The 13,607-nt window shown below is 34.4% G+C and overlaps 1 long non-coding RNA gene across 1 annotated transcript in view; it reads right to left on the bottom strand.

The window, feature by feature from the left end:
• Window positions 1–11,675, bottom strand: part of LOC123001803 (uncharacterized) — a 186,150-nt gene extending 174,475 nt beyond the window's left edge. Inside the window, exons 1-2 of the long non-coding RNA XR_008961204.1 lie at window positions 11,542–11,675; window positions 9,624–9,742 (exon numbers count right to left, since the gene is read on the bottom strand). This is a non-coding gene — a long non-coding RNA (uncharacterized LOC123001803). The remainder of the gene's footprint in view (window positions 1–9,623; window positions 9,743–11,541) is intronic.
• Between the last annotated feature and the right edge of the window lie 1,932 nt (window positions 11,676–13,607).

The raw sequence follows: 13,607 nt of genomic DNA, 5'->3' as shown, positions 1-13,607 counted from the left end.
TGAAATCATACAGTATTTGTCTTTCCCTGACTGATATTTCGCTTTGCATAATACTCTCTACCTCCATCCATGTCATTGCAAACGAGATATCATGTCATACATGTCAGAATGGCTAAAGCCAACAAAACAAAAAACAACAGGTATTGGCAAGGATGTGGAGAAAGGGAACCCTCTTGCACTGTTGGTGGGAATGCAGACTGGGGCAGCCACTCTAGAAAACAATATGGAGGTTCCTCAAAAAGTTAAAAATAGAGCTACTGTATGATCCAGCTATTACACTACTAGGTATTTACCCAAAGAATACAATGCATTCAAAGGGATATATGCACACCAATGTTTACAGAAGCATTATCTATAATAGCTAAATTATGGAACCGGCCCAAGTGTCTATCAACTGAAGAATGGATAAAGAAGATGTGGTGTGTATACGTATATATACACACACACACAATGGGATATCAGTCATAAAAAAGTCAGAAATATTTTAATGTAATTACTTAGACTGCAAATATTCTAGACTGCAGGCTGCCAATGGTTTCCATTGCATATTCTGCTTTTGTTTTATTTTGTTTTTACAAACTTTTAAAATGTAAAAAAAACCAAAAAAACAAAAACCAACCAAAAAACAAAAAGGCAATTTAGAGCTTGAAGGCTATACATTTACAAACTGTAGGCTGGATTTGGCCCATGGCCATAGGTTTGCTTTATCCTGTCATTATAGATATTATATGCATGTACTTTATAAATTATAGAAGAAAATGCCCTCTTTTTTGTTTAAAAAATATATAATAAATATATAAAAATAATTATAATATATAATATATAAAAATAATTATTATATATATATATAATGTAAAGAAAAAAATAGTGAGTGTTAATATTTACCCAATTGTGTAACATTTTCTATGTTTATCATCCTTTTTTAAGACACAGACTTCCAAATTGTAACATATCCTGTCTGCCTGGAGAATTCTTTTTCTTTTCTTTTTTTTTTTTTGCATGGGATATTTAATGTCAAAAACATATATTCTCTAAAGTCTTCTTATATCTAGATATCTTCATTTGCCTTTAGCTAAAATTCCCTTGAGAAAAAAATCCTTGAGAAGGAATATTGCAATAGCAGGAGGATTATGTACTCCTGATTTCCTCTTTACCTTCCTTAAAGAGACCTACAGCAACTCAACTGGGTAACCTTGCCTACAGGAAGGAAATACTGTTGGACACCATCCTAATACTAATACTAATACTAATAATTGGGAAACCAAGTTCAAGATGATGAAAGGAGATCTGACCTAATCTTCCTCATGACAGGATTGGTAAAACAGAATGTGTAATCTGAACATGTATCCTTAGGACCTGGCAGAATTACCACAACAGCTCACTGACACACCAAGTAAGGACTATTATGGGTGAAAAATACAATTAAAATCAAAAGCAAAACCAAATCCTGGGGGAACTTCAGATATTAGAGTCAACATCAAAACTTTAAACAATCAGGAATGGTGGTGCTTATCACATTCCCATTTAAGTTTTCATCTTGGCTGATGCAAAAGATAAATGTCTCCTGGAGAAACACAGTGGAATATCTTAAGTTTAATCATATCATCATTCCAATGCAGCTGTCCTTCCAGATATGGTCTTATTATAGGAACAAATCAATTTAGCTGGCAAGCAGCTATTGACCTGACAAATACTTTTCCTCCATTGCAATAAGATAAAAAAAGCACAAGAAGATTGCTTTCACCCAGCAAGCCCAGCAGTAAAACTGTATCACTTGCTTCAGGATTACTCACCCTCTATCTAGGGCTACTACCACTGTTTAAAGCACTATTTTTTTCTCTCAATTAAAGAAAAAAAAAAGCCTCTTTGTGTGGACAAATTAGGAAAAATTTCACATTGGGAAGTACAGTTAGAAAAATCTCCTCTCTGAGGGGAGACGGAGAAATTTGATAAAAGACATATTTTTGTGAGCCTTCCTATGGGCAGGTGCAGCCCAATTCCAGAGCACAGGGCTGAGTGAGGTGAGATCAGACGGGATTTCAGTCTGCCCTCCTTCCCTTAGCTCAGTGCCTTTGTGCAGTCCACAAACTGTGCAATGCCATGTGACAAACCAAATTCTTTAATACAATTCAGACATCAAGGAATTTGAACATTTAGCTGGTCAACAAAATAAATCACTACTAATGATACTATATATATTTTAAATTTTTTTTTATTTATTAGAGAGAGAGGGAGGGGGAGAGAGTAAGGGCAGAGGAAGAGAGAATCTCAAGCAGACTCCTCTTTGAGTGCAGAGCCCTACATAAGGCTCCATCTCACAACGCTGAGATCATGACCTGAGCCCAAATCAGATGCTTAACCCAGGTGCCCATAATGATAGTGTATTTTAAGAATGGGATTATAGGAAATTGTGAGAGAATTTTCTGAATGGCTAAAGATCTGGAACATGCCAGTTTCCTTCTTCTAAGGGAGTGAATAAAGGTGCTGTAAACTTGTGCTCTCAATCACTAAGAGGCTTCCTCACTGATTGTGGAGGAAATACACATCCCATTTTAGGGGACTGTTCCCAGTGCAGTTACTAAATTACCCCTTAAGTGGCCAGCTTTGTAGAAAGCCCCATGCCAGTGAAGGCTCTTCAGCTGCCCAGGCTGTTATCTCTTGTACTTTGCATTTACGATTCTAACGATTCAATGTGCTCAAAGTCTCTATGTTCACAGATGCTCAATTTGAAACATGTTCTTAATAATAAAGTTGATAGAGTGTGTAATGTGTATATTTATATATATTAATGAATTATCCTTGTCACTCTGTCTCCTTCAATATTTTATATATTTTGGTGGTTAATTTTATAATTGACTACACGATTGTTCTATAATTTTCAGAATATAAGAATGATAGAACTTAAAGACGAATATATGTGATCTAGAAATTCTAAATCTAGACTGCATGCAGTAACTTGTAACAATTTTGTATATTCCTTGAGAAGAGTGAGTGCATTTTTAGTTATAAAAGGGATAGTTGCATTATATAAAGTGGAAACATTGTGTGTGTGTGTTGGTACCAGGTCCAAAGTATAAAATGGACTCATACAGATGTTGGACAGCTAGAGGGATATTTGTTCCTTTTTGTGCCAGCATCCCTATAAACTTTTTATTTATGTGGCATTCCAAGATAAGTAAAAGTTAAGATCAGAGTCCCATGTTTATTTCTTTTTATACATCTGAAACAACAGCTTCTGCAAATATTGAAAGTGTGGTCAGCCAGATGCTTTCCCTCAAGAATTTAAAATCTAACAAAGATGTTATAGATTGAGGGGCCCCTTGACACAGTAGCAAGCATCTGGGGGGCTATGAGGTCCTACACTACAGCAGGGAATGTGCAGTGGCAGGAGTCCAAATGACAATATACTGAGTAGACGACTTACCACTCCTGTGGACAGTGGTTACTTGGTTCCTGAAAAACATAGTTCCTTGATATGCTTCCTTTGCATTTATTTTGCATTTATTTTCTATTTAGGTTCATGACAGCCCTTGTGTTCCTGATTAAAATTGTGCTGGAGTTTTCCAGGGGATGGTTTTCAATTATTAGAATTCTATGATGAAACCCTATGGACTTGGAGTTTTATTGGTAGAAGGACTTTAATTACAGTTTCACTTCCTTTACTAGTAATGAGATTATTAAGATTTTCAAATTCTTCTAGTGTCAGTTTTTGTAAGCTGCATTTCCAGATACTGTTTCCAGTTTGGTAGCATACATTATTCCACATATAACTGATAAACTATATTTGTCTAAATATTTCCAGATATTTAATTCATTTTAATTTTTAACTTCATTGACATAAAATTATTTCACTATCTGTTTTTGTTCTCTCTTATATTTAATCCCAACATTGGTCATTTGTGCCTTCCTCTCTTGCTCTGTCTTACTCCATCTGTACCTTTCTGTCTCTGCCCCTCTCTGTCTCCCTCTCTCACTTCCACTTTTCGTCCCTCTTGCTTGCTTTTGCTCTCACTCTCATTCTTTCCTTTAAGTTCATAAAATTTGCTTGGCGTCTATGAATTTTGTTAGCATTTTGAAAAGAAAATTGGCCTAATTTATGCTGTTTACTGTTTTTGTTTTCTATTTTATTAATTTCTGGTGTTATCCATATTATTATTTTCCTTGTATTTTCTTAGTTTTCTTCTTTTGTTAATATTTTCCTAAAATGGCTGCTTATCTCATACATTGTGAATCCTTTTTCCTTTATATTGTCTTATTTAATAGCATATTTCTGTCTGTTTTCTTGTCATATGTCTTCTGCTCTTCTAATTTTCTTTTATTAAAAAAAATATTTTATTTATTCAATAAAGAGAGAATGACAGAGAGAGAGCACAAGCAGAGTGAGGGGCAGAGGGAGAAGCAAACTCCCTGCTGAGCGAGAAGCCCACCATGGGGCTTGACCCTGGGACTCCAGAACCATAACCTGAACTGAAGGTAGATGCTCAACTGACTGAGTACCCACGTGCCCCTAATTTTCTCTTTCTTTCTTTCTTTCTTTCTTTCTTTCTTTCTTTCTTTCTCAGATTTGTTTATTTATTTTAGATATCATGACCTGAGCCAAAAGCAAGAGCTGGGTGCTCAACTGACTGAGCCAGTCAGGCACCCCTGCTCTTCTAATTTTCTATTTAATTGTATCTAATTTACTGCCAAACCCCTCCATTAATTTCTTAATATTAATTAATATAGTTTTCAATTTTAGAATTTCCATTTGCTATATAGCTTCCCATTCTCTGATGGCATAATTTTTCTTTTTTTTTAATTTGAAGTTGTTATTATGATTTATTTTGAAATCTCTGATATTTTTATGGCTTCATTGTGGAAGTTGTTACTTTTAGATTTTCATTACAAATAATGTCCATCATATGCCTTTTAAATTGTATGTCATACATTATGTGTGAAAAAAATTAAAAATTATGCTAGGCTTGGGATTCTTCTTTGAAGATTTTGTTAGCTTCTTGCAGGTGGCTAGAGGCACTAGCAATACCGATTATCTTAATTAAAGGTTTTGATGTTTTGAATATATACTTCACTGCTTGTGAGGGCTGTACTTTGTATGTGTGTGTGTGTGTGTGTGTGTTGAAACAAAAAAGAAATTTCTTGAAGCCAACACTGGGAAGACAGCAGACTAGTGTCTCAAAGACTATTTCTCCAAGGGCTATACTTTTTTCAAGTTTGACTATCCTCTTGGGTTATTGTTCTTAGGGGTTCCAAATAAACCATGGAAGCTTTACCTAATGACCTATCCCTTGATACAACACATTCACACCTAGTCCCTGGAGATGCTTGATCCCTCTGCTCATCTTAGCCTCTCAGTGAGTCATTTTCACATTAAAATCATTGAAGAGTCTTTCTTGGATAATCATATGAGTCATGCATACAAAAGTGCTTTTTAGAGTAAGAGAGGGGCACTAATAACAAAGTATATTTATATTTATCCAGAAAACTACAGAATAGTTTTACTTAAAAACTAGCTTCTCTATTTGGTTGATATCTTATATATTTCCTGGTGTGTGTGTGTGTGTGTGTGTGTGTGTGTGTGTGTGTGAAAGTACATATGTGTGTTACTGTTCTGTAAGTTTTACTTCCTTTAGGCTTTCTCAAATCCCGTATTAAGACAGATCAAGAGTTAAATAGATCTATAGATAGGTAGGTAATAATTATCAATCATTTAATCATTATTTTGACCTTTTCCAAATTCATAGGTGAAAAGGGCATTTCTTTGTTGAAGTAATTTACATTTTGTTCGTTCCTGATGCATTAGAATATTTTAATAAGTTTACTGGCAATTCACATTTCACTCTTTCATCATATCTCCTTATATGGGTACCAGATTTTGCTGTCACTCATTCTGTTTAATCATATAGTTTGTGACATAAAATAAGTGTCTACTATTCAATTATTATAAGTACACTACATTTTAAACCTAAAAAGTATTTTCTACTAAGAAAAATGGTAACCATCAAACAGCAAGGAGCTTTTGCTTAATTTTAAACTAATTGTTCGTCAGCATGTGCTATATCAAATAGGAAGTGAAGATGATGATGAGTTTACCATATGGTTTCATGATTTCATTTAAATATCACATATCCTTACACCACCTTTTAAAGCTCTGTATACAGACTTTCTGAAACAGTAGCATAATTTTTTCCAGTACTACTGTGAATTTTTAAGAACTGATTTTCTCATTCTTGGCTTTGCATTGATAAAAAAATATCTTACGTTGAAAGTTACAGAGATGAAATAAGAAAGGAAGAATTTTTTTCTTGGTTGAGATTTATGTGTTGTATTTCCTAAAGATTTGTTCATTCCAACAAATAATGACCCAATTCTCTTTGACAGAAATCCCTTAGAGTGTTTCTACTATCTCATGAATAAATAGTGTTAATTCTTCATGTAGCATAGAATTACACTATGGTGTAAATGAACTTATTGCGAATAATTTGTAACTGCTGCAAGTTCCTGTCGGAACACTGTCAAGATGCATTTGGCAAATCTTCCTAGATAATTGGTAAACAGAAAAACCTAATTACATTTGGGACAATCAGAATGTGAATGCATGCAAATCTAATCAGAGGATAAAGTGCTCTAAAAATGCTTTGTAAATCTTTAAGTGGTTTCTACTGAGTTCCATGTTACACATGACAAAAGTCAACATGACAGTCTCCAGACTACCACATGTAACTTCAGAGAGAAAAAAATGCTGATGAAACAAAAGGACAGCAGTTGAGTCGGTCACAAGAAATAACTCTTAGTTAAATACACTGTATTTTCAAAAAGACAGATAGCTTGTAAGGAACCCACTCCTTGTGTTTCTGAAGATGTTGAAGTTAACTGCCCTGTGTGACTTTTTTAGTGCCCAAGAATTCATAGCAATCAAGAGAAACAGAACACTCCTCACAAAATGTTAGTGAATTTGCAGGCTGAAAAATTATTGATCAAGCTATGATCCTGCAATAAAACTTTGCATTTGAATATTGCCCTTTGAATACAGTGTTTGAAGCTTAAGGTCAAGGTGGGGAATATTAGAATCCAGGATGAATCACTTTGCATATCATCCATATTCCACTGACCTAGAAGTTTTAGGCAGTTGAAACATTATAGAAAAGAGTTCTTATTTTGAGTCTTTGGGCCCCTAAACAGCTTCAGGTGATCCATAAACATGCTGAAGGCTTACATATACAGTGTGTGTGTGAGAGGGTATGTGTATGTACTCATATACCCAGAGAGAGGACTCATGTCTTCATCAATTTTTCAGACGGTCATGATCACCAAAATATAAGAAATACACCCAAGTTTAAAATGACTCATTGTTCCTAGTCTTTAAGGAAAATTAACTGATTATAATAATGCATCCTTTTCAAAGGATTTTCACATCCAACAAATAGGTCTAGTAATTCTACCAACTTTCCTGTAGAGGTAGTTGTATTTACTTATTGTATGGTTAAATGCACATTTAGATAAGCAATGGGACACTTGAAAATGACATGGCAAAATAATAGTGTGTGAAAGTATTCCTTTGCTCTAGGGAGGGGAGAGGTTATGAAAATTTCTTTATGGGTATATATGTCTGTGTTTGTGCATGTGAGAGTATGCGCGTGCCTATTAGGAGCAGTCCAATTTGATAATTATGAAAGAGGGGAGGTTACAGTAACTATAAACATGAAACTTGAATCTTCATCTTAAAAGTTATTTTTTCCCCTTATATCCACTACCAACTAGTTGTTCTGTGTCCATCTCTGCCTCTGCCTCCCTATCTGGGTCACATTTAAAACGTGTGTATGTTGTATAAAATCTATACTTGGTACAATGGCCTGATTTGCTGTACCACTGCCACTTATTTTGTTGGGATTCAAGTCCTATCTATAATATGTTGTTTATATTAACTGCTTTATACCTGCTGGTCTTTCTAAGGAAGATAATTAAAAGACAGGGCAAGTTAATTATTTTTAAGCTTGAAAAAATAGATTCATCTGAGACACTATTTCCAGAATATTTAGGATATGCAAACATAATTTATATGATTATGATAATTATGATCATCTGCCTGTTACACTTCATATTCTGGGTGTTTCACAGATACTACTTGCATTCATGAATTTCTTTGGTCTAGGGAACAAAAATTTAAGTGCGTTTTAGGTGCTCTGATGTAAGCAACTTATCATGTATCTGACGTATAAAATACCATACCTATGTCTCATATTTCCAGTCTATAGGGTCTCTGAGATTATTAACAGTTTGCCTTACTAAAGGAAACTGCTTTTTCTTCGTCAAAAATACATTTTGTCAAGTTTACAAAAATACTGTTTCTTGAAATAATAGAAATCTTCCGAGTTTATAAAATGCCCTCTATCATTCTCCCATCATCTATGCTCAGGGAGAAATTATTTATTGGAGTCTTTCAGCTTTAGCGCAGTAGGAAGAAACCTACTCTACAGATGAGATTTGGAGTTTCCAACTTGTTAAACTTATTTTGTAAAGTCCCATTGCAGCTTTATGGAGAGCAATGAATTGGCTACATTCATTGCTGTCCACCACCACATTTATTAAACTTAAGTAGAAAAGTAACAGCTGCCTAGTGAGCCCTTGCTATGGCTGGGCAACAGCAACATAGATTTAAATAACAATAACAAATATATGATAAATAAAAATAAAAAATAAAAATAATAGAAAGTTCCTACATTGTTTATTCCATATACCAGGACTCTTCTCCATATAGATATAGATATAGATATAGATATAGATATAGATATAGATATACATATAGATATAGATATCTATATCTATAGATATAGATATAGATATAGATAGATAGATAGATAGATAGATAGATAGATGATACTCATTTATTCCTTACAAAATTCTTATCAGTAGGTACTATTATTAGGCCCATTTTATAGACAAGAAACCTGAGACATGGAGGGGTTTAATAATGCCCAAGATCATGCTACTGGAAAATGAAATGGAGTAGCTAATGATTCAAAACCAGATTCTTTTGATTGAGTATCCATTTTGTAACTACTGTGTTATGCTGATTCTAAGAAACACAGCATCTCAGAAACTCACACTATCTCAGAGACAGAAAAGTGCACATCCCAAGTACAATGTGGACTTATAAGCAGAGTGTCCTAATAATGCAGAGGGAGAAAAGACATTTTTGTGGGAGCTATAAAAGCCTTTAAAGTAAGCTTTTATTAGACCTTGAAAAACAAGTTAGATTTCAAAAGATAATAGTAACAGTAAAAAGGGACAGTATTGGCAATAGTGATAGACTAATACATTTGTGAAATGTTAAATATTGCCATATTCTTGAGTGTTTCAGTTATTCAATGCAAAAAGTGATGTATACATCCATGCAGTGAGATAACAATCTTTCACAGTTAGTGTTTTTGTTTATGTTTTTTTACATTTAGATTTAAAGAAATATTATGAAGACAGAACAGAAAATTCTCATTATACCCCACATCCGGTTTCCACTATTACCAACATCTTATGCTAGTATGTATATTTGTTCCAATTAATAAATTAATACTGATATATTATCATTAAGAAAAGTCCATGCTCTATTCCTATTCCCCAGTACTTACCTAATGAACTTCTTCAGTTCCAGGATCACATCCAGGATATCACATTTCACGTAGGCTCATGTCTCTTTAGCCTCCTCTTAGCTGTGACGATCTCTCAGACTTTCCTTGTGTTTGATGACCTTGACAGTTGGGAAGAGGACTGGTCAGGTATTTTGCAGAATGTCCCCCAACTGACATTCATCTTAAGTTTTTCTCATGATTAGAGTAGGATGATGTGTTTTGGAGAGGAACACCACAGAGGTAAGGTGTCATTTTCATCCCATCATATCCAGGATACATACTATCAACATGACTTGTCACTGCTGATATGAACCATGATCACCTGACTGCTGAGATGTTTGTCAGATTTCTCTACTGTGTGTTTATTATTTTTTCCTATACTTTACTTTTTGGAAAGGGCATACTATACTTTGGAAGGAAGTAACTATGCACTCCCCTCACCAAGAATGGAGAATTATGCCCACCTCTTTGATAATGGAGTAGCTACATAAATTTGGAATTCTACATGGGAGATTTGCCTATTCTCCTCCATATACTAATTTATTCAATCATACATTTATTTTAATGTAAGATATTTATTTTACACTTTGGATTACACTACAATAGAATTTTATGTATTTGTTCACATTGTCTCAGATTTGGACTTTAGGAACTCTTTCAGTTGATTCCTCTATCACTTAAACATATTCCCATCATTGTTTTGTTTTGTTTTATTTTTGGTTAGTTTTGCCACTTTGTTTTCTTTTTGCTTGTTTGTTTAGCACTTCCTTATTTTTTGGTGCTAAACAAGCAGGCAAAAACAAAACAAAACAAAACAAACAAACAAACAAAAAAAAACCAAAATGGCAAACTAACCAAAACGAAAACATTTGCTCCAGGCTCACCTTGTATATTTCCTACCCCAGTCCTAGAATCAGCCATTTCTCCAATGAACCCCAATTCATACTATTAAAGAATAGATTTAGAAATAATAATCTAAGTACTAGGTTTGCTCATTCCTACCAGAATGCCAAGGTTTCCATGTCCTCTCAGCTAACACAACAAGAAAATATATGTGTATGTACTAACAAGCATGTATAGTCATAATTATAAATATTTCTGTATGTAACCATCTGTACCTATATTAAGTGAAGATGAATTCAAACTGGTATCTCCAACTCTAATCTATTGTCACATGATTCAGTTGAACCTCTTCCCCTTGCTCATCTATAATGTCCCACACCAACAGTGAGAAGCTTGTCTCTCGCAGTTCACAACCCATTTACATAATTGTTTAACTCCAGTATACACATTGTTAACCCATATCTCCAGATGAAACAACTTTATCAACTAGAGTGCACTGCTATGTACAGTTCCACATGCCTTTAGTTTTACAGACTACACTCGTTTCCAAAGGTACTTAGGTCAGCATTATTTTGTCTACCCCCTTTGATGAATTGTTTCCTGAATTTGTAATAAAGTTCAATTCATTTGTCACATTTTACATTCCATCCAAGAATTCTCTGATCTCCAAAATGATTCTTTTTAATTTGCATATATTAAGTTTCACTCTTTGTGGTATTAAGTTTTATGGATTTTTGACATATACATAGTGTTTTGTATCTACCACTGCAGTATCATAAAATAGTTTTACAGCTCTAAAAATTTGCCCATGCTTTAGTCACCCACTCCTCCACACCTCCCTGAGCCACTGGCAACATTACCATCCGTAGTGGGTTGAACGCTGCCATATTTGCAAAATGGGGTTTAGCAGATGCAATTAATTTAAGGATTTAAAGATTAGGAGATTATCCTGAATGACACAAGTGGGCACCAAATCCAATGACAAGTGTCCTTATACAAAACAAACAGCAGGAAGACACACAGAGAAGAAGAAGCAATGTGATCACTGAGGCAAAGAGTGGGGTGACGTGTTTACCAATCAAGGGATATCTGGAACTGATACTGGAAGCCAGATGTGTCCAAATGTTGGAAGACGCAAAGAATGGATTGTTCCATACTGCCGGTGGAAGAACTGCAGCCCTGCTAAACTCTTGATTTCAGACTTCTGGCCTCCAAAATTGAGAGAACAAATTTCTGTCATTTTAAGCAACAAAGTTTGTGGTAATTTGTTATACTAGCCACAGGAGACTACTACACTGTCATCGTAGTGCTGCCTTTCTCAGAATGTCATATAGTTGACTCACACAGCACGCAGCTTTTAGACTGACTTCTGTCACTTAGTACTATGCATTTAAGATTCATCCATGTCTTTTCACGGCTTGATAGTTTCTTTCTTTTTATTGCTAAATAATACTCTACTGCATGGGTGTTTCACAGTTTGTTTACCTATGCACCTATTGAAGGACATCTCATCTTACTTTTTTTTTCAATTATGAATAAAGCTGCTATAAACATTTACGTGTAGATTTTTGGGTGGACAGAGGTTTTCAGATCCACTGGGTAAATATTTGGGAGTGTGTGATTGCTAGTGTGTATGGCAAGACTATGGTTATTGTTTACGAGAAACTGATAAACTGTTTTCCAAAGTAGGAGTAGCATTTTGCATTCTCACTAGCAATCAATGAAAAGTCCTTGTTGGTCTGTATTTTTATCTGCAATTGGATCTTGTGATGTTTTGGATCTTAGCCCTTCTAATAAGTGTGTAGCGTCACCTCACTGTTGGTTAATTTGAAATTCCTTAATAACAGATGATGCCAATCCTCTTTTTATATGCTTATTTTATATTGGTATATCTTCTTTGTTAAGATGTTGATTCATAATTTTTGCCCAGTCAGTTTCAAATTGTTTTCTTTTTGTGCAGTATTAATAGTTCCATGCATAACTTGGACAGAAGTCATTTTTCAAATATGTGTTTTTCACATATTTTCTCCTAGTATGTAGCTTGTTTCTTCATTCTCTTTACAGTGTCTTTTGCAGAAGAGGAGTTTTACATTTTAATAAATTCGGACTCATCATTTTTTCCTTTCACAGTTCATGATTTTGGTGTTCTATATAAAAGCTCATCATCAATTCCAAAGTCACATATTTTCCATGTTATCTTCTGGACATTTTATATTTAAAGTTCTATTTTTAGATTTATCATCCATTTTCAATTACTTTTTTGTGATAAGTGCCAAGTCTACGTTTATGTTGGCTTATCTACCTATGCATATATTTTTCATATGGACTGCCAATTATTCCAGCACCATTTGTTAAAACAATTTTCAATTCTCCATTGAATTGTCTTTGATCCTTTGTCAAACTCGATTATATTTGTGTGTCTATTTCTGGGTTGTCGATTCAATTCCATTGAGCTATGCGTCTATCTTCACCAATACCATTGTGTCTTCATTACTGTGGCTCTAGAGTAAGCCTTGAAATTGGGTAATATGAGCCCACTCTCATCTTCCCTTTTTTCCTTCTTTTGTCATCCTCGTACTCCACTTCCTCCTCCTATTCTTCCTCATCTTCCTCTCCCTCCATCCTTTCCTACTCCTTCTTCTTACTGTGTTGTCTATTCAAGGTCTTCGGGGTCTTCATATAAACTTTAGAGTAAGTTTTTTAGTATCTAAAATACAGCTTCTTGTGATTTTGACTGGTATTTTCTTATCTCTACACCAAGTTGACACCTTAAAAATACTTAATCTTGTATATTTTTTAAACTAAAAAATGTCTCAGAGAAACAAAAGTTATTTAATATGAGATCTCATTTTTAATAAATGGTAGGATGTGGATTCGAATCTTTAACAGTCTAGCTCTCAAACACAACTTTAAAATTACATTCCTTTAATTACAGCAGTCATCACACTATTAATTTCCAATAGCCTATATGTGTATAGGTACAGATATGGCTATCTGTTTCATTTTTGTTTCTCCAACATTTAGTTAAGTATGTTACACATATTGCAAATATCACTGTTTACTACATTTTCCACTGCTATCAGCCCTGCTCCGGACAACACATCTTCGGAATAATGAGTCTCTGGGAGGCACTTATCTTCC

Source organism: Ursus arctos, unplaced genomic scaffold, assembly GCF_023065955.2.
Source record: "Ursus arctos isolate Adak ecotype North America unplaced genomic scaffold, UrsArc2.0 scaffold_24, whole genome shotgun sequence".
NCBI lineage: Eukaryota > Metazoa > Chordata > Mammalia > Carnivora > Ursidae > Ursus > Ursus arctos.
The sequence above is the reverse complement of the archived record's forward strand: the minus strand, read 5'-3'. Positions and strand labels throughout refer to the sequence as shown.